The 21,975-nt window shown below is 36.5% G+C and overlaps 1 pseudogene; it reads right to left on the reverse strand.

Moving 5' to 3' along the window:
- Positions 1–6,501: 6,501 nt before the first annotated feature.
- LOC112679188 (nuclear nucleic acid-binding protein C1D-like) lies at positions 6,502–9,041 on the reverse strand (annotated as a pseudogene).
- Positions 9,042–21,975: the final 12,934 nt, after the last annotated feature.

Consider the following 21,975-nt stretch of genomic DNA (forward strand, 5'->3'; position numbering starts at 1 on the left):
TTTTCCCCAATACAAACCTTATAGGAAACTTGTGTATTATGTGAGCATTTACATATACTTTGTATATACATAAAGTAATTTTCTTAAAACTAAAGTTTGCACAGGACAGTGGAAGCTGCAAAGACCTCTTTCCTAATAACTTCAGTTTACTCTAAAGAGCATGACTTCAGAAGCAAAACAAAACAAAACAAAACAAAAACCTGACTTTGTTTCCTAGGATCTTAAAATACAGCAAATTCTCTATAGTTAATTAATTATGTTATTAGCTAAAAATCACAAACTTCAGTGGCATATAATTGTCTGCCAATAAAATGTGTGTATCCATATAAATGTCTTCATATTCTTTTGTATACATTACCTTTTTCTCCTCAGAGAAATAAAGAAAAAGAAGTAACGTTTCTAAAATAAATACCAAAAAATAGATGACGAGGGGAGGGATTGGTAACTGTAAAGTCAATGAAATCTAACATGGATGAAAGTGTCTTTACTTAATACTGATCACTTTTGAGAAACAACTGGATATTTTAAGGTGACAACTCTGTAATTATTTTTGGAATACTATGTTTGCTTTCTGAAATCCACAACCATTTCTATTTTCCTCTTAGTACAGCAATTTGGTGAACTGTAATTTACTGCAATTTGTGTGGACAAGGATTGTAGATTATATTTTGCTATTAATATTCCCCAATACAAATTTATATCAACAAATCCAGAGGTGGCATATGACCAAATTCAATGACTTATGCTTAAGAAAACAATAGTTAATTACAGTTTTAAAAGGTAGTATATTTTCCAGCCATTCAAAAACACAAAACAGCCTTCCAGCAGTAATCTGGAGTTTGTACCAAATGAAGGCCTCTTGCTGAAATGTCTGTGGGACCTCTTTGAAGCTTGGTGCTCATTAGGATGTGCATGCAGAACAATTTACTGTTCAGGGATCTGGTTAGGATAGTACTAAACTAAAGCAGTCACGAATAGCCTAGTCCTTTGCATGTCCCAGTAATTCACTCTGCTAGTAGATTGCTAATAGACTGGAGGATAAGTGTTTGTTATGGGAGATACATATACTTTAAATTGTGCACCCGAGTGCTACATGGAGTTATGTGGGAAGATGAGACACCTGCTTTTGAGGTTTGTTCAAAGGACACAGAAAGATCCTTTCCACTCTCAAACAAACTCCTGTATCAGTTATCTGCATCACCTGACATTATCATAAAAATCCTCCCTATGAGTTAAAACATTATATCCAGAAATAAAGTTCCCTTAAAGAGCTTTTGATTCACATGTCAATAATTTAGTATTTCCCCTAGTACTTTATAATTTACAAAGTTCTTTATAGACAATTCTGTGGTCTGTTGTCATTTTCCTATGAGCAATGAGGAACTGAGGCTCAGAGAAATTATATAACTCACTCAGGGTCATATGGCTAATGGCAGATGGAAGCCTCTGGCTCCAAATTTAATGCTTTTATTATTACATTCCAGGAAGGACAGAAGAGACTACGGGCTCACTAGTCAATACACAGGATTGTTTGGCAGGTTAGTGGGTCAGCATTGGGAGAGGGTTGCAAAGGTGCTTTAGGTCAAAGTGAAAAGGGAGACCATCAAGCACACTGGGCGCCCAGGGTTGGGGAGGGGAGGGGTTGAGGAGAGGGATGTACTAATCAAAAAGACTCAAGGTAGCAAAGACAGAAGTAGAAATTCTATGACCAACCTTACTCTTTAAGAATGCTCATGTCTATGGGAATAACTCTCCTCCTGCAACAGCTCCTAAGGGGCTCCATGGTATTTTCTAAATATTGTTCTACTATGTTGGGAAATACAGGTTTGTTGAGAAAGGGGATTTAGATTTTTTTTTTCCTTTTCTAGAAATTCTCTATGGGACTTATTTAGGCAAGAAAAAATATAGGGCACTCTACCAGTACTCTGTCTGTGAGTGGCCTCAGGGATATGTAGGAGGATCTGGCAATCAGGTATTTCCTACAGTTACAACTTATTCATCATCATCATTAACAAGCACTCTTTTAGGGTTGGAGGATCTGAAGCCAGATTGCCTGGCTTAGAACTCTGTTCTTACTAGCTATGTGACTCTGGACAATTTCCTCATCTGTTAAATGGTCATACTAATAGTAGCTACCTCATATGTTGTTGTAGGAATCACATAAATAAGCATGTAAAAATCTTAGAACAGAGTAGGCTTTCAATGAATTTAGCTATTATTATAATTCACAGCAAGTTATAATCAGGGCATGCCTCAAAAAGCATGGATATAATTGAAAAAACTACCCCCAAATTTTGAGGTATTAATTTATAGTAATTATTAATATTTTTCTTAATAAGGACTTTTTTGTTTTATAGTTAGTAGCACTTTAATGAGACTTTTTTCCAGATTGGGTCACATGATATAATTTATGGTATAAATTTTTTAATGTAATTTTTAATGTAATTTTGTATGTAATGTATGTAAATTATGTAAGTAATTTTTATCCCATAAAGATGTTTCCTAACAAAATATCAATTTCTTCTTTCATCTTCTTTCTCATTTTTAAAGAAGTAAGAGTCAAGTCTTTTTCCTTAAAACATACTGAATCCCAAAAGAAATATTTATGTAATAAGCAGCTGGAAAGACTGGGTACCATGAGATGTAAGAAATAAAACATGGAAAGCCTGGGCTGGAGTTAAGAGGACAGAGTTAGGAAAGGGGACGTTGGTCTAAACAGCAGGTTCTGGGAAGCTCAGATAGAAGGAGAGAAATCATCATACTCTTTTGTTCGCTTGTTAGAGTCAATTGGTTTATCTCTCATCAATATTCTATGAAGATGATAGAAGCTATTTAGGGTCAGCTAAAGGGAAGTAATGCAGTTGCTTGGTGCTTGCTTATCTGAATTTTATTTTGTTCCCCTTCATATTTGTCTGTGTTTCTTGAATACTCCATGTTCTCTCTTGCTTTTTGAAAGGTGGAACTTTGCACATACTGTACGCCTTACAGAAATCTTCCCAACAAACTCATCCTTTGTCAAGTTACCTTCTCCTTATCTCCAGTCTCTGTTAATGTCATATCCTTGAGATATTTTACCCCTAGATCAGGTAATTCCACTCCCCATTCAATGCTCTCAGGGCACCTTCAGAACTTCCCCATTGTCACCCTAGACTATTCTCAAATGTTTGGCTTCTCTAGGTTGTAAACTCCAGAACAACCTAGCCCTTATCTCCAGGATTCTGGGAAACGTACTCTGTCTTGATCTGGATGGTGGTTTACCTACATAAAAATTTTAAAAAGGGGCACCTGGGTGGCACAGTCAGTTAAGTGTCATACTCTTGGTTTTGGCTCAGTTCGTGATTTCAGGGTCCTGGGATTAAGCCCTGTATCAAGCTCCGAGCTCTGCACAGAGTCTGCATAAGACTCTCCCTCTCCCTCTGCTGTTCTTTCCACTCTCTAAAATAAATAAATAAATCTTAAAAAAAAAACCTAAGATCAGTGAACTTTATTCTAGGCAGATTATGCCTCAATAAATAAAAACAAAAATCAGGCACGGAGCCGGAATTTAATCTGCACGTCACCAAACCTTGAGGTTAAATTGAACATTTTGAATAATTAGAAAAGTTCTTCCTATACTTAGTTGAAATATGCATTCCTATAATTTTCATCTGTTGGCCATATATCTGTTTTCTGAGCCAACTTTGAATAATTCTTTTTTCTTTTTTTTTTTTACAGGATGCTTTTTAAAATATTTGATGAGAGCTTTCATGTTCCAGGCGAATCTCAACCATTCCTCTCATGACAGTTTTAATTTTTTAATCATCTCAGTCTTTCCTCAGCAGATGTTCTCTAGTTTATAATGTCTTTCAAAATATGGCATCTAGAACCGAATACAGCATTCCTAGTATTATCTGACCAACGCAGAGTACAACTTGCCATTACTTCCCTTGAAATTATATTTTGCTACTATTAAACTGACTAAAGCATTTTCATTTCTGTTTAGTATTATCTCTTAGTACTAAGACTCCTTTTCAACTCCGTTTAAAAACTGCCATTAAACTAGATCCCCTCCATCCATATTTGCAGAAGTCATTTCAAAAAATTAATTCAGGCCTTTAAATCTTGTTGGCTTTAGGCAATAATGGGTTCCAACTTATTCCACCCAAAATTACATTCTCTATTTCATAGGTTTACTATAAAGATTAAATATAGTACTGTCTATAAAATCTATTTTAGAAAATGCACATACATGCAAATTTAAAGAAAATACTGAGATAATTTTGAAACCTAAGACTTTCATCATTTCATGTTGTTTATTAAGAATATTACGTGTAAAAAGCACAGGGACAGAGTCCTACAGCATAACTTCCTTTCAAGTTGATAATCCATCAACACTTTTTGTCTTACTTGTTTAATCATTCTTAAACAGGAAAATAGCTGAACGCCATATGAAAAATCAAGATTATATTAAGGAGCATATAGAAATAAGACAGAAGTTGAATAGCTTGTATTTCTTGTGTCATCTCTTAACATATAATTAACTGCTTAAGCAATAATCCTATACAGTCTTACTTATAGCTTTATAATAGATTTTCGGTAGATGTTGACTGTTGTTGGCCTTCTGAATTTCTATACACTATTGAATATACTATTCTAGTCCTGCATTTGTGTGTTCATGTGCACACACACACACATACACACAGTCTGTTTAAGATTTTGACTAGGACCCCTTTGAGTCTATAGATCAATTGGGAGAGAATCGACATCTTTAAAATAATGACGTAAAATAAATAAATAAATAAAATAAAATAAAATAAAATAATGACGTTTCCAGTCCATGACCACAGTATTCTTTTCATTTATTTAGAGTCTTTTTATTGTTTTTCAGTAAAGTTCTTAATTTTTCTATAAAGGTCTTGCACATTTTCCTATGTATGTCATATTTTTGTACTGTGCTAAGTGGTATATTTTAAAAATATCATTTTCTAACTTTATTGCCAGTGTAAAACCTAATTGGTTTTTGTTTATAGATTTCTTCATCTACTAACCTTGTAAATGCTAATTAATTCTGACAATTTTTTAGATTTTTAAAAATTATCTTACAAGGTCATGCCAATCCCTTTAACATATACCTTTCTGTGTCTTGTTTTAATCTATCTCTCTGCCCCTTCCCTCTCTCAGACTACCACTCTCCTGCATCTTGCTTTTAATAATTTATTTCATGTTTTAAAATAATGTTTTATCATATGTATATATTCCTTCAAGAGAATATTTTAATTTCTTTTAATTGTATAAGAGATATTATATTGTATATAATATTCTGGGACTTTAACCAATATTGCATTACTTCATTTTTATTGCCACAGAAATAAAACATGAGAGGGACGCCTGGGTGGCTCAGAGGTAGAGCATCTGCCTTCAGCTCAGGGCGTGATCCTGGGGTCCTGCGATCGGGTTCCCCACGGGAGTCCTGCTTCTCCCTCTGCCTGTGTCTCTGCCTCTCTCTGTGTCTCTCATCAGTAAATAAATAAAATCTTTTTTTTAAAAAAGAAATAAAACATGGGAGAATTATTGATCTTGGTGTAGGGAATGTTCTTTGGCAAGAATATATAAAAGTAGTATCTCTTTTCATCAAAGAAACTTTTCATATAGTAAAAACAGCATATTACAGAAAGTAGGGACTTGAACAGATATTTGTATGCCAATGGTCGTAGCAGCATTATTCAAAATAGCTAAAAGGTGGAAAATGGCCATCAACAGATGAATGGATAAACAAAATGTGGTCTGTACGTATGATGGAATATTACGGTACAGTGTGGTTGAGCCTTGAAAACATGTCAAGTGAAATAGGCCAGGCAAAAAGAAAAATTTGATTCCACTCATATGAGATAAATTTATAGACAGCTTCATAGTGACAGAAAGAACAATGGTTAGGAGAGGCAGAGGGGAGGAGAGCATGAGGTGTTACTGTTTAACAAGCACAGAATTTCAGTTTGAGGTAATGGAAAAGTCCTGGAGATGAACAGTGGTGATGCTGGCGCAACAGTGTGAATGTATGTAATGCTCCTGCATTGTACACCTAAAAATGGTTGCTATGTATAATTTACCAAAATATTAAAAAAATGCATGGTATGAACTAGGAGATAGTATTTATAGTAACTCAAGAATATAAAAGAACTAGGGGCGCCTGGGAGGCTCAGTCAGTTAAGCTCCTGCCTTCAGCTCAGGTCATGATCCCAGGGTCCTGGGATGGAGCCCCTGGCATAGGGCTCCCTGCTCAGGAGGGAGCAAGCTTCTCCCTCTCCATCTGCACTTCCTGCTGCTTGCATTCTCTCTCTCAAACAAATAAAAAAAAATTTTTTTTAAAGAAAGATCTATAAGGAAAGGATAAACCACTCAATAGAAAAATGAGCAAAAACCATAAACAGAAAAAGCATGGCTGATAAACACATAAAGAGGTATTTAACCTCAGGGGTGACAAGGAAATGCAATTCAAAGCCCCAGTGAGATGCCGTTTCACGTTCACATTTCACGTTCACTTGAACAGCAAATACTAAGACGTCCAATAACCTAAGTGTTGGAGAGGATGTGGGATATCTCTTACTCATTGTTGGAATATAAATTGGGATAACAACTTCAGTTGTTCACAAACTCGACATTTCAACAATTCCATTCTTAAAATATTTACCCGAGAGAAACTCAAGCTTTCACTGCAGAAATATTTACAGTAAAGTCTGTAGCTACATCATAACAGAAAAAGCTTGGAAAATCTCAAATGTTCCCTGACAGAGAATAGGTAACTATATTTTTGGTATCTTCAAACAGTGTGTTATTCTATGGCAATGAAAGTGAATGAATTATAGAGGCCCTAAAATACTCATGAACCTTTCAAACTTCTTATAATACATACTGTGCTCGTTAATTATCAGTACTTCATCTTATGTAATATATGTATTTAATTAACTGCATCTCACACATTTTAGCATCCAGTAATTTTATTACTGCTCAATTCAAAACATTTTCTTATAATTCTTTCTTTTAGTAATGCGTTATCTAGAAGTGTGTATCTTAATTTCCAAACATAGGTTTCTTTTTTTTTTTTTTTTTATTTTTTTTTATTATTATTTTTTTTTCAAACATAGGTTTCTTTTTTCTACTTCTTAAAAATCTATTTCTGTTTAGTTACAAATAACACAATCTATATAATTTATTCCTTTGAAATGACTTGCGATGTGTCTTATATCCCATGAAGTGGTTAATTTCTGCAAATGTTTGAAAAGAATGTAAATTTTACACTTCTTTTGTGTAATATCCAATATTTGCCCCTTAGGTCACTTTTACTTATTATTTCATTGAAATCCGCATCTTTACTAATTTTTGTCTTATTCTTTCAATAATTGAAAAAAATGTTTTACAGTCTCCCACTATAATTATGAAGTCCTTTCTTTTGTTTTGTCATATTTTCCCCTTTATTTATTTTGAGGCGATGTTCAGTATATAAGAATTGAGAACTGCTGCGTAGCTTTCTTTATACTCTGGGAAAGTTTTTTTACTTAAAGTCTATTTAACTGATAATAACATAGATATAACCAGCTTTCTATTCATGAATGTTGCTACGATAGACTTTGATTCACACTTAGACTTTCAATTTTCCCATGCCTCCATCTATTAGAGAGACTTTTCATAAATAGTATTTGCTTCTCTTGTTTCTTCTATTTACTTTTCTTGCTGTCTTTGGATTAGATACTTAAAAATTCACTCCATATTGGCTTTGGCTAGTTTAGAAGCTACACACAATGTGTCCAGTCATTTAGTGGTTCCCATGGAAGTTATTACATGAATTCTTAACTTATCAGTGTTTAAAGTTAGTACTTTTATTATTCTCCTAGAGAGCTGTAGGACCTTACGACACTTTCACTTCAATATCTCACTCTCAACTTGTTTATTACTGTTGTAATTCATTAGTGTTCTGAATTTTCAATTTTTAAAATGTCCACATGCTATTATAATTATTTTATATAGTCAGTTACCTCATATTTCCTACTTTATTTTTCATTCTTTCTTGCATACCTCATCTTTCATCTTTTTTTTTTTTTTTTTTGAGTAGGCTCCATGCCCAACATGGGACTTGACAGCCCTGAGATCAACCCTCATAACCCTGAGATCAAGAGTCCCATGCTCTACCGACTGAGCCAGCCAGGTGCCCCACATCTTTCATCTTCTGCCTGAAGAGTGTCTTTTAGAAAGTTTGTCTTTTCTGTTTAGAAGCTTCTAAGAAATCACATGTTTCATTATATGCGTGTGTATTTACTTGTTTATTTTTACTTTTGTTGCTTTTGGAGAGTGCATTTTTTTAACATTTGCTTTTCCTTTTTTGGCAACTTTGGATGCATTTTTAGGTTTTGATTCCCAGAGGGCATTTTTCACAAATCTTGAAGCTGCATCTTTGTCCAGCTTGCCAGCCGTTGTTTACTTGTCTGTTACTTCCTTGACCCTGTTCATGTATACTCTGATTCTTTCCCATTCCTGCTTTACTGGAAACCCAAAACATTGAATTTAATGTGTAAGCAGGAACTAAATCCACTTTTGCTTGTTCAAGGAGATCCAACTTCTGCAACAACTCATTTCTGGAAACAGACATTGTGGTCGTCAGCATCTTATCCACAGCACCGATGGAATTCTCAAATGTAGATAAATACACATGATTTTTTTAAAAGATTTATTTATTTGAGAGAGAGAGAGAGAGAAAGAGAGAGAGCATGCATGAGCACATGAGTGGGGGTTGGGGGTGGGGATTGGCAGAGGGAGAGGGAGAGAGAATCCTTGAACAAACTTCCAGCTGAGCACAGAGCCTGATGCAAGGTTTGATCCCAGGATCATGACCTGAGACCATGACCGGAGCTGAAACCAAGAGTCAGCCATTTAACTGACTCCTGAGCCATTTAACTGAGCCACCCAGGCACCTCAATATTCATGATTTGTACTGGATAGTTTTCATTAATTTCTTTACCTGCCGTTATGACCAACTCATTGGTCTTCACTGCTGTCTCTGGAGAGTACATTTTTTAATCTGAGGAATTTATTTCATGTTACGGAAAACTCTCAGCTATTGCTTTTTTAAAAAATATTTTCTCCTATCTAATATTTGCATTTTATTTATACTAAAATGCTAAAGATGAGCATCCATAAATACACTACCCTGCTAAAGAACTAGATGCTGATCATGCTACAGAATCAAACTTTGCTCTTCCCTTCTCTTGTCCCTCTCCCACTCCCTGAGATAACCAGCTTCCTGGATCATCTTCTCCTTGCTTTAAAAAAATGTTTTAATACATAATTTTTTAGTTTTGTATAAATTTTCAGCTTTATACGGTGATGTCATACTAAGTCTTTGACTTCCTAGTGCTAAAATCTAAAATTTGGTTTCTAAAGTGAATCTATGTTGAAGGTATAGTTCATTTATTTTCACTGTTATATACTATCCCATTGTAGAAACATTTATCATGCCATTCTGCTATTGGATTATTTTGTGGGGTTTTATTTTTCTGTTGCAGTTAATGCTGCTGTGAATATTTTAATCCACATTTGCTGGTACACAGATGCAAGAGAGTCTCTAGAGAAGGCACTAAGAAGTGAAATTGCCCGTGTTGAACTTGAGAAAATTCCAAATTGTTTTCCAAAGTGATTGAACCAAAACACTCCAGCTAGTAATATGGAAAAGTTCCTGTTGTTTCCTCTTTTAACCCAAATAATATTGTCAGACTTATTTGTTTTTTACTTTTGTTTTGTTTTGCCAGTCTAGTAGGTAAAAACACCTTACTGTTGTCTTAATTTAGTTTCCAAGATTACTAATGAGATTAAGCTTTTTACCAGATACTTACTTGCCGGTTATGTTTCCTCTGTATGAGACACATGTGTCTGTATTTTGCGCATTTATATAATGGGTTTTGTGGGGCTTTTTTAGTGTTGAAAGATTCTATTTTAAATATATACTAACTCTTAATCCTTTGTTGATCATAGCTGTTAAAGACATCTTTACTCTCCATTGTATTACTGCTTGTATTTTTTTCTTTATTTTTTGGGGAAAGGGGTGAAAGTAGATAATATATTTTCCTCACCAGTTATAGCATGAAAGACACTTCCTAATATGTATTATAGTTAATTCCCAACTTTTCGTTAGAGAAAGGTGGCTTTACACCTTCACCCATCATCATATTGAAGGTCAATTTTGTTTCCTTTCTTCTCCAAATGAAATTTTCTGTAGAGCTCAAGTGGATCTTTCTTCTGACCTCCCTTCCTCAAGTGTGTTAATAACATATACTGGAGGCAGGGACAGAAAACAGCATAGGTAGGGCCACTACCCCTGGGCAGCATCAAAGGGTTGCCTACTGTTTTCAAAATTGCCCTAAACGTCTTTGTTCTTGCTTTAGCAGCATTGGCTTTAATATCTGAGACCAATATTTTATGACTTTTTGGGATTTATGATCTGTTTCACTGTGTCCATAGTTTTGCTTCATCATATGGCCACCAAAGTGTCCACATTCTTTTGGTGTAAGGTGTTTCTCTGCTGCCAGATCAGGAATGCCTTGGCAGAGGGGCACCTCATGCCATGCCTCCAGTAGCATCTCTCTTGGAGCTTCAGCACTTTCTGATTTCACGCACTGAAGCCTGAAATCTCCAGGAGCATCAGGTTGGCGTGTCCTGAGCTAACTCTTGCATGGTGTATGTTTGACTTGAGAAGGCTTACCTCTTGGGAGTCTTATCCAGGAGAGCGCTGATGAGGAGTTAGGCTTCACTCTTCACTCCTTGGAGGATAGAGACTCCCCGTCAGTGTATACCTCATAGCAGTTGATTAGGAGGATGGTGTCCAGAGGAGGTGAGCAATCAGGAGTAGCCTGGGCCCGGCAGCAGGAAGGTCACATGTGCCTCTGCGGACAGAGGGAGAACTAGATGCTGCTACTATAGAACATGCAAGCAAGGGGAGACTCTGTGGTTTCCTTCAGATGAATTTAACTCTTTTTAAAAACCTGTATGGATATATAATTGACAGAAAGAAAATAATCCATTTTGATGGATCCAGAAAGTATCCAATTTGATACATTTTGACTTATGTATTTCTGTGAAACATTACCACAGCTGAGACAATTAATTAATCCCCCCCAAGTGTTTCCTCCTGTAGCTTTGAAATTTTCCTCCCTACCCCTTCATTCACCTTCCGCTGCCAGGCAACCACATCTATCTATTTTATGTTTTTTTTTTTAATATTTTATTTATTTATTCATGAGAGACACAGAGAGAGGCCGAGACACAGGCAGAAGGAGAAGCAGGCCCCATGCGAGGAGCCGGATGCGGGACTCGATCCTGGACCCCAGGGTCACGCCCTGAGCCCAAGGCAGACGCTCAACCACTGAGCCACCAGGCGTCCCAACTTCTATTTTCTGCCATTATAGACTAGTTTGCATTTTCCAGAGTTGTATATAAATGGGATAAAAACTACATATTCAGTTTAGAGAGTGGAATTCTAGGTTCTTTCACTCAGCATAATTATTTTGAGAGTCAACCGTATTGTACATGTTAACAACTATTCTTTTTATTCCTGAGCAGTATTTTATCAATATACTAGTTTATTGATCTATTTGCATGTTGATGCATTTGTGTTGTTGCCGAATTTTACTGCTTACAAATAAAGCTGCTGTTAGCATTCATGTACAGGGCTTTGTGTGGACATATGCTTTCATTTTTCCTGGGTAGGTACCCAATGATGGAATGACTGAATCGCACGGTAGATGTGTTTAACTTCACAAGACTGATGAACTGTCCAAGTCGTTCTCCCATTTTACATTCCCCCTGGTAATGAGGGAGAGTTCTAGTTGTCACACATTCTTGCCAGCACTTAATATGATGTGAGTTTTTCAATTTTATCTATTGTAACCAATGTGTAATGGCATCTCAATTTGGTTTTAATTTCCAATAACAAGTAATAGCTACTACTAATAATAATTAATGCTGAGCACTTTTTCATGCCTTATTTGCAATCCATGTATCTTCTTTGGTGAAGTGTCTATTCAAAAATTTGCCCATTTGGGACCCCTGGGTGGCTCAGTGGTTGAGTGTCTGCTTTTGACTCAGGGCGTGACCGTGGGGTCCAGGATCGAGTCCCACATCAGGCTCCTGTGAGAGCTTGCTTCTCCCTCTGCCCGTGTCTCTGCCTCTTTTTCTCTCTGTCTCTCATGAATAAATAAATAAAATCTAAAAAAAAAATTGCCATTAAAAACATTGAGTAGTATTGTTTCCTTATTTTATTGTATGTATTTGCTTATTTCATTGAGGTACACTTGATAAGCAGTGTTATATTAGTTTCAGGTGTACAACATAGTGACTCAACAACTCTGTATGTTGTGTTATGCTCACCACAATTGTAGCTAACATCTGTCCCCATATAATGCTGTTATAGTACCATCGATTATTCCCTACGCTGTACTTTTTATTCCCGTGACATTCATTCAGTCCATAACTGGAAGCCCATACCTCCCATTCTCCTTCACCCATTTTTCCCATCCCATACCCCTTTCACTCTGGCAACGACCAGTTTGTTTTCTGTATTTATGACTCTGTTTCTGTTTTTTTTTTTTTTTGTCCTTTTGTTTTTGTGGATTCCACATATAATTGAAATCATAATGGAATTTGGCTCTCTCTGTCTGACTTAGCATGATACCCTCTTGGTCCATTCATGATGTCGCAAATGGCAAGGTCTCATTCTTTTTCACAATTGAGTAATGCTCCATTATATATATATATTATATGAATTATATCACATCTTCCTTATCCAGTTGGACACTTAGGTTGCTTCCATATCTTGACTATTGTAAATAATGCCCTCCCACTGTGTGTTGTTTCCTTAGAATTGAATTTTGAAAGTTATGTGTATGTTGTGGATATAAGTCTTTTATCAAGTGGATGATTTGCAAATATTTTCTCCCATTTTATGGCTTATATTTTTTCTATCATAAAGTAGAAGTTTTTAACTTTGATAAAGTCCAACTTATTATTTTTTCTTTTATGCTTCAGGATTTTGGTGTTGTATCTATAAATTTTAATGCCAAATTTACCCTTGTTTCTTTTACGGCTAAGACTTTTTGTGTTTGGTTTAAGATGTAATCCCAAGTCTGGTGTCATAAATATATCATCTTATGTTTTTGTTAAATATGTCATCAAAAGTTTTAAATCTTTTGATTTAAATTTTTTGTTCGTATGGAATTGATTTTTGTGTATGCTGTGGGGTAAGGAACCCACTTTATTTTTTTTCTATATGAATACTCGCTTGACCAAGAATAATTTATTAAACAATTCATCCTGTCTCAACTGCATCAGTCAGGCAAACTCAGTTATGCTGTTGTAACAAACAATCCAAAAATTCCTGTGAAATAACATAGTAATAGTCTGTTTCTCAGTTCATGTTATATGTGTGACACAAGTCACACAGACTGCTTATCATAGCCCCTCAGGTGCCCATGCTGATGGAAGTTCTGTTCTGACATAAATTTCTAGAATTACTTTGCAATAGGAAGAGAAAGACAACTTAGTGACTGGCTTTTAAGCTTTTTCAAAGAAGTGATGTACTTATACTCACATTTTTTTTAACCATCACAAGTCACAAGTTCACACCTACCATCAAAGAGAGAGGGAAACTGCAATTCTTTCATGTACCTAGAAGGAAAACGAAGGGAAATATTTAGTGAATAATGTTAATAACTACCTTAATGATGTACCTACAAGGACACCTCTGTAATATATCTATTTTCGTGTGTGTGTGGATTTGCTTCTGAGCTTTTTATTGACCAATTTTTCTAACTTTTTTCTAACTCAAATTCTGTTTTTATACTGCCATTCTTAGTTACTATCACTTACTTTACCAAGTGTCTCCAGAGCCTTTCCAAGGTATGAAAGAGGGCCAGATATAAAAATTAACAAGCCAAAAGGGTTGAAAGTCTGAGGGATACAGGATGAATTAGATAGAATCCTTAGTTTCTTGTGGTAACTAAGCTAAATAGGAATAAAGGTCAGTAATGAGATGGCCTCAAGGCAAATAGAGTAGGAGATGCTCTCAAATGATTTTTATTCATGAGTACAATTCCTTAGGAATAGAATCTGTGCCTGATTTATTGTTTTACCACTGATTGCTTACCCTCCCCAATCAACAAGGACTTGACACTTTGTAGGTGCTCAATAAATAAATATTTGTTGAATGAATATTTGAATGAATAGTTCATGTTATATGAACCTATAGTAACAAAGAGTACCTTGTTTATGGATATTCACTCTTCTTCTGCTTCTCTTTGGCCCCATCTCAAAGAAAATGAGAATGCAAATTGGTGCGACCATTGTGGAAATCAATATGGAGGCTTGCTCAAAAAATTAAAAATAAGACTACCATATGACCCAATAATTCCACTACTGAGAATTTACGCAAAGAAAATGAAAACATTAACTTGAAAAGAAATGTATATCCCTATGTTTATTGCAGCATTATTTACAAAAGTCAAGATATGGAAGCACTAAGTATCCACAGATAGTTGAACACATGAGGAAGATGTGATGGATGTGTGTGTGCACGTGTGTGTGTGTATATAAAGTGGAATACTACTCAACCATAAAAATGAATGAAATCTTGCCATTTATGACAACATGGGTTAATCTAGAGGATATTATGCTAAGTGAGATAAGTCAGACAGAGAAAGATAAATACCATACCATATTATTTCACTCATATGTGGAATCTAAAAAAACAAAACAAAAAAAATAAATAAACAGAAACAGAATCATAAATACAAAGAACAAACTGGTGGTTGCCAGAGGGAAAGGGGTTGGGGATGAGTGAAGTAGGTGATAGGGATTAAGAGGTACAAACTTCCAGCTATAGAATGGAAAAAATCTGCAAATTAACATGAAACTTTAATATTTGGCCTCTTGGCCCACAAATAATACTACATGCCCTTTGATAGCCAAATAATTCCTGGGGGACCTGCTTGACAATGCTGCCGTTTGACCTTGGAAGAATCTATGGTCTCCTTTTTATTTAAGCTTTGGAAAAATTTCTTAATATAAAAAAATATAAATATACATATAAATATAATAATAAATACAATGGTATATAATGCAAGACATGTTAGAAGACGTAATGAGAAAAGAATATTTTCTCTTGTGCAACAGTGTTATACTCAATTGATTCCAAGGTTTGCATTCTTTAGGGAGAGATGGGTGGGTTTTTTTTCTCCTTAATCCTTGGAAGATCAGAGTTCTGGGAATAGGTTTTGTGACGTATCTGAGACTGCATCTGACTCCTAGAGGACAGATTAAAATAAAGACTGTGACAATAAAATAAAATAAAATAAAATAAAATAACGTGGATTACTATTAGCTAATATATGGGTTTTAATTTTACTTTGTTTTGAGTTGTCTTTCTAGACAGTAGGTTAGGTTTTAATAAGGAAAAGAGCAAAAAGAGAGCAGGCCTATGAGAGTCAAAGAAAAAAAGAGAATTCAACAAAATGAAATCAAAATCATATCTGCCTGGAAGGGCTCAGGAGATAACACTTGCTCATTCAAAGCCACCTTCCCATCCTGGCAGTGTCTCAGGGCTGCAGCTGCTGCAAGGGACAGTTCCATTAGTTATCAGGCACCAGTGCTGCCCACCACTCACACTGCTGTAGTTTTAAAAGACACGCTTGAACTCGATCTGAACTAAGAAATGCAATTCGTGTGGCATACGGAAGCCAACTCTATCAGTTAGCAGCAGTGATGATACCAGGCAAGTCAAGTAAGTTTTCAGGGTCTTATTTTCCTCATCTGCAAAGTGGAGCAGTAATACCTGCAGAGATTGAAGAAGGTGTCTTAGTCTGTTGGGGCTGCTGCAACAAAATGCCATGGACAAGGTAGCCTGTCCGGGATTGCAGACAGAAGAAATTGGGATGCCTGGGGGGCTCAGCATTGAGCATCTGCCTTCGGCTCAGGTCATGATCCTGGGGTCCCACGTCGGGATTGAGTCCCACGTCGGGCTCCCTGCATGGAGCCTGCTTCTCCCTCTGCCTGTGTCTCTGCCTCTCTCTCTCTCTCTCTGTGTGTCTCTCATGAATAAATAAATAAATAAAATCTTAAAACAACAACAACAACAACAGAAATCTACTTCTCATAGTTCTGAAAGCTGGGAGAGCCAGACCGGGGAACCAGCATGGTCAGGTGACAGCCCTCTTCCAGGCACAGACTTCTCACTGTACCCTGAATTGAGAAGGGGCTAGGGGACGCTTTGGTCCTCCTTTATTAGGAGAAGCCCTAAATCTCACCAGGGTGGAGCCTCCCAAAGCCCCACCTCTTAATACTATCACTTTGAGAGTTCGGATTCCAACTATGAATTTTGGGGGAAAACATTCAAACCATAGCCCCAAGTATGTGAAAGTACTTTGTTAATGATTAATGTAAAGGGCAATCTACCTGGCTTTCTTGATTTGCCCTCTGCTGGCCAGGAGGTTTCCTGTAACCTAAAGAATGTGCTTTTTCTTTCACGGGGCTTCAGGAGCCAGTGATTGAAGCTGAGTGACCTGCCATTTCCAAGCACAGGGCAGGTCCTGATGTCCTCTGGCTGTGCCCTGAGCAGCCTCTTCTTTTAACCATCACTAAGAAGTTCCAAGCATCCTTCATGAAGAAGCTGGAACAGATTCCTGCCTGTACCTGTAGCTGTTTAATTTTATTTTATTTTATTTTACTTTCTTCAGATCAGGCCCAACACATCTGGACTATGGTGGGATGTTTAGAGACGTATCATTTTTTGAAAGTCTTGACAGCAGGATTTGGAGCACATGTTGCCTGTACTGTCACTTTTTACTTCCATCTGGTAAACAGAAGCCTGGTTGGGACTCACAAGGGAGAATGATTTATGCATTTCAGTGGAGACCCCATTTATAATGTTCATAAAGCAAGATAAAGTTAGCAGGTTATTTTATTTATTTAAATGCTTCTACTCTGCCTCATTCCACAAAAGAATTGGGAGAGTTAGTAGGAGAGATGATTGAGAGCGAGTCTATTGCTTGGAAAGCTGTCAAAATCATAGTGAAATTAGCTCTAAGTGTTGATTTAGTTGTATTCTTTGAGTCAAGTTTCTGTAAGACAATATATGTTTGGGGCTCCGTCTATACAGAGAAAAAAGTACATGAAAAATATGCGTGTAATTTAAGATGCTACAGACAATTCTTTTGTTTCAGTAGCACTGACATATAAATATGTGTATATATGATTTTTCTTGAATTACCTGGATTTCATGGTTTCCTATTTACTGTGCTCAGTATTAGTGGTTCATTCATTGAAAGAAAAATAGCAGAAAAAAATTTGTCAGGCCATTTTGTCGGGGATATTCCATCAGCATACAACTGAATTATGAGGCCTGTCAGTCAGTAAATGCTTGACCAGAACTTCTAATTTCTTTGCTGTCATGTATTTCTTTGGCAGATACCTTTGATGAATCAGTACATTCTGTTTTATGTATATAAAGCCAGTCTGATGTCACATCTTGTTGTGTATATACATATATCCTTTGTTCTGACTACGTTACTACGTCCGCCCTTATTCATGTAAGCCAGGAATCCTTTTTCACTTTGTGGATATTTTATCATCTCCAGGACTAAGTTTAATCAGAGAACAGCAAGATGGCGGGGGAGCAATTGATTAAGGCCAGATCTTTCTTACTTTTCATTATTTTAAAAGAAATGGAACTTGGACCAGGCAAACAAAGTGGTCATTCATTAAGTCCCTTTCAGGAAGCAAAACATATTTAAAGTTAATTCCTTAGCATTTGAGATATATAAAACATATTCATTTCTATCTATAGTTAGATGTTTCTCATACTTCTTTCATTCTCTCCCTGCCACTATCAAGTGCAGTACTTTGATTTAAAATAATAAAATAAAAATAAAATAAAATAAAATAATAAAATAAATCTATTTAAATAAATTTATTTTGAGAAAATCTCATTACAAACTTAAAATGATTGGGTCACTCTTGAGTGTTTAGGCTTTCATCTTTTCACCAAATTTTCATGAGCTTCTACTATGTGTCAGTCACTTTAATAAGGCAGAGGATTTAGCAGAGAACAAAATAGACCTAGTTCCTTCCTTTAGACTCTTTAATTAGACAGCAAGAAAAACAGTAAACAACTAGCTACAAAAATAAGCAGGTATTTAGAAATTGAGATAAGTGCAATGAAGAAAAATATAGATTTCTAAGATTGAAATTTTTTTTTTAGATTTTTTTAATGTATTTATTCATGAGAGACACAGAGAGAGAGGGATGCAGAGACACAGGCAGAGGGAGAAGCAGGCTCCATGCAGGGAGCCTGATGTGGGACTCAATCCCGGGTCTCCAGGATTATGCCCTGGGTCAAAGGCAGGGGCTAAATTGCTGAGCCACCCAGGGATCCCTCTATGATTGAAAATTAAACGAATGCCTAGTTTAGATTGAGAGAACAGGAAGGATAAGCTTCACTGGAAATTACAATTGAACTGGTAAAAATACTGGAAAGATGAGCTGAAGGTGTGTAAGAAATGAGAGATTGTCAATGTGTCTGAAGAATTAGTGGTGGAAGCAAAGAGTGGAACCAGCCAAAACCAAGAGGTAGGACAGGTGGATGACAAAACACCTGAGGGCCGTGTTACAGTTTTAAAATTTGATCTTAAGTGCACTGGAAGTCATTGAAGGGTTTTAAACAGATCTAAAAATATATGATTTGTATTTTTAAAAGATTCTATGACTTCTGGTTGTGTAGAAAATTGATTTCCCAAAAAAAAAAAAAAAAGTGAGGGATATCCATTCTAAGATTACTGCATAGGGCTAGGTGAGAGATGGTGGTGATTTGGACCAAGTTAATGGCAGGCAGTGGAGACAAAATGAAGTGGTACATATATTATGAAGGCAGTATAAATTGACCATGAGAAGGATTGGATGAGCTGATGAAATAGAAAGAGTTATTGAGAATGGCTTCCACTTTCTATCATGAACAACCAGTAGATGGAGGCACATGATGCACAGAATTGGAGAAGAATGGAACGGGAGCACTTTCAACAAAACTGAGTATTGAAAACCTGAAGTTAGGGATCATTTGTTCTAGAGAGGTTGAGAAGAAAGATATAGTGAAAGACAGGCATTAGGGGTAGCAAAGGAGGAACCCTGAAGATGACAGACCCTTGGTGAAAATTCAGCAGGGATAAACCTTGAGTGACAGCCCTCACAATTTAGGAAGACAATGGGCCTTGGTGCTTCAGTAAGAACCTCAGAAGCAGACACAACTCTCGATTACTCAAAACTTGTTTGCTTTTGGACAAATCACAGTAAGTTCTGTTGGCCTCTACTCACTCATCTGTTCAACAAAGATGTTGGATGAGATAAGGTACCTTTTTATTCCAGCATTCCATGTTTCTATGCAGTGTCAGACAGCAGAAGTTTGGCAGTTACAGGTTCAATTCCAGCTCTTTAATTTCTACATCTATAGCATGGGACTGATAGCAATGACGTAGCTGATGTAACATAGCTTGCATACGAAGGGCTTTTCTTCCCTTCCTTCTCTCTTTCTTCCTTCCTTCCCCCTCCATCTCTCTCTCTCTCCTTCCTTCCTTCCTTCCTTCCTTCCTTCCTTCCTTCCTTCCTTCCTTCCTTTTTTCTTTTTCTTTCTTTGTTTCTTTGTTTCTTTGTTTCCTTCCAAGGCACAATAGAGATTAGGTAAGTAATCGTTAGGTCAGCACTACTTTCTGTAGTTACTGGATAACGGATCAGGTGATATTTCCGTATTCGACAGTTATAAATATTTAGGCAGTCAGTAAGTGTATTACTGTTAATGCTTTACTGTAACCAGGGAAATTCTTTCTCGTAGTAAGAGAAAATAGCTCCAAAAACAGTGAAAAGCTTCTCTAAGCCTAACCGGCATCTGTCAAAGCTTAGTGATATATGTTATTTAATGCCAGTGAGAGTCCAAGTGCCATTAAATGGCAATAATGATCTTTAAAATAGGTAAGAAGTTTCTGGAGTGCTGTGTAAAAGAAAACACCATGCACATACCCCCTTTGACTTTCAGAGTGCAGCAGGCCTGATTTTGGAGCCATTACAATCAGTGAGCTGCTCAATCTTCTCTCGGTAGCCCTTTTCAGTAGCATCCAATTTTCTACCTCTCAGACCTGGTTATCCTAAGTGAATTGCTGAGAGAAGACAAAAGGTCCATCCCATAATATGCCTAGCATAGAGAAGCCAGGTTAAACGGGATTCCTATCACTTTTGTGTTCAAGCTCCAGCTTAGCTTACAGGTGGCTGTAATTGTTTCTGGCAAGGCCAAGAGCATCTTGAAATCTTGGCCAACGTGCTTTCTTCACCCAGCTTTTAAAGTCTAAGAATTGGGAGGTTCACACAATACAAATTTAAGATTTTTATCGCCTCAGGCTCTAGCTATTACAATAAACCCTAATTCCTATCTCTTCCTCTAATCTCTCTGCCACCAATTTCTCTCTTCTTCAATTCTGACTTCCTTCAGATTAATCTTTCTAAAATAGCTCTTGAATGAAGTCTCACCTCCTCTTGAAATGTGTCGCTCTCGGTTAAAGTGTAAACTCTATAAGATGGCAAAATCTGACCCCAAGCTATCTGCCTAGATTTTTTTTTTCTCATTATAATCCTTCATGAACCTGACGTACTAGGCATATGCAATATCTTGGGATCTTGCCAAATTTCAGTGGTACTGCCAGAAGCAGGATATACATCCTGTTTAGCTTTGAGATTCAGAGACTTTTTCCTTATTTCTCTTTCCCTAGCACATGGGAATCCTTATATTTTATGCCGAAAACCATTTTGCTTTCATGTAACTTCAAGATATTCTAACTATACTCATGAACTCCTTTCCCTAGTTTTTTTTTTTTTTAAAGCAAAAACCAATCATCCTTATAAGATCTTTCTGTTTTCACCCCCAACATGTCTCTCCCTCCAATAATGGACATAGAGGTATCATCGACAATCCTGAAAGTAAATTAAAGTAGAAAATACAGGGAGAAAAAAAAACTATGAAGTGAATTTCATTAAAACATCATGGAGATAAAGAAACAGGACATTAAGTAACTCAGCCAAATGTACAGACCAATTTAATGGTGAAACCAGTATCTAAAGGCAGATCTAGGGATCCCTGGGTGGCGCAGCAGTTTAGCGCCTGCCTTTGGCCCAGGGCACGATCCTGGAGACCCGGGATCAAATCCCACATCGGGCTCCCGGTGCATGGAGCCTGCTTCTCCCTCTGCCTGTGTCTCTGCCATTCTCTCTCTCTCTGTGACTATAATAAATAAATAAATAAATAAATACATACATACATACATACATAAATATAAAGGCAGATCTACCTGCCTGCATAGAATAGGCTTTCATTGAAGGACGTTGGTAGCCTCCAAGTATGAATGGTATATACAGGTCTGTCAGGCACATCTGAATGTCTGCAAGGAATGTCCAAAGTTCTGTTTTCTGGAAGCTAAAGGTTAAAGTTTTTTAGTTTACTATAAAAGGGAAGGGGATGGGAACTAATACTGACTGGCAGTGTTCTAATTCTAACTTGTGAAAGTGAACACTCAAAATATTGAGAGCTTGATAGTTCATTGCATATTGTCCAAGGCTGGACCAGAGCAAAATAAGGGCATTAGTTATAGAGAAATGGGACTCTTGAGTACTAGCAATGATTGAGTACATGCTGATGTAATTCAAGTGCAAAATCAAGTAGAGTAGCTGGCCAAGAAAGTCCAAATACCAGCTAGAACTTACATATATTGGATTAACTTAGGGATATTTGGTCTAAGAGCTTCAAGGCAAGAATAGATTGAGTCAGGAACATGGGTAAGAAGCATGCCAAAAGACCTTATTTAATTAAGAAAGATTTGGCAAAATTAACAATCATATGCCAAGATATAAAGGAATAAGCAGTTGAGTGAT

The sequence above is a fragment of the Canis lupus genome, chromosome 6, assembly GCF_003254725.2.
Source record: "Canis lupus dingo isolate Sandy chromosome 6, ASM325472v2, whole genome shotgun sequence".
NCBI lineage: Eukaryota > Metazoa > Chordata > Mammalia > Carnivora > Canidae > Canis > Canis lupus.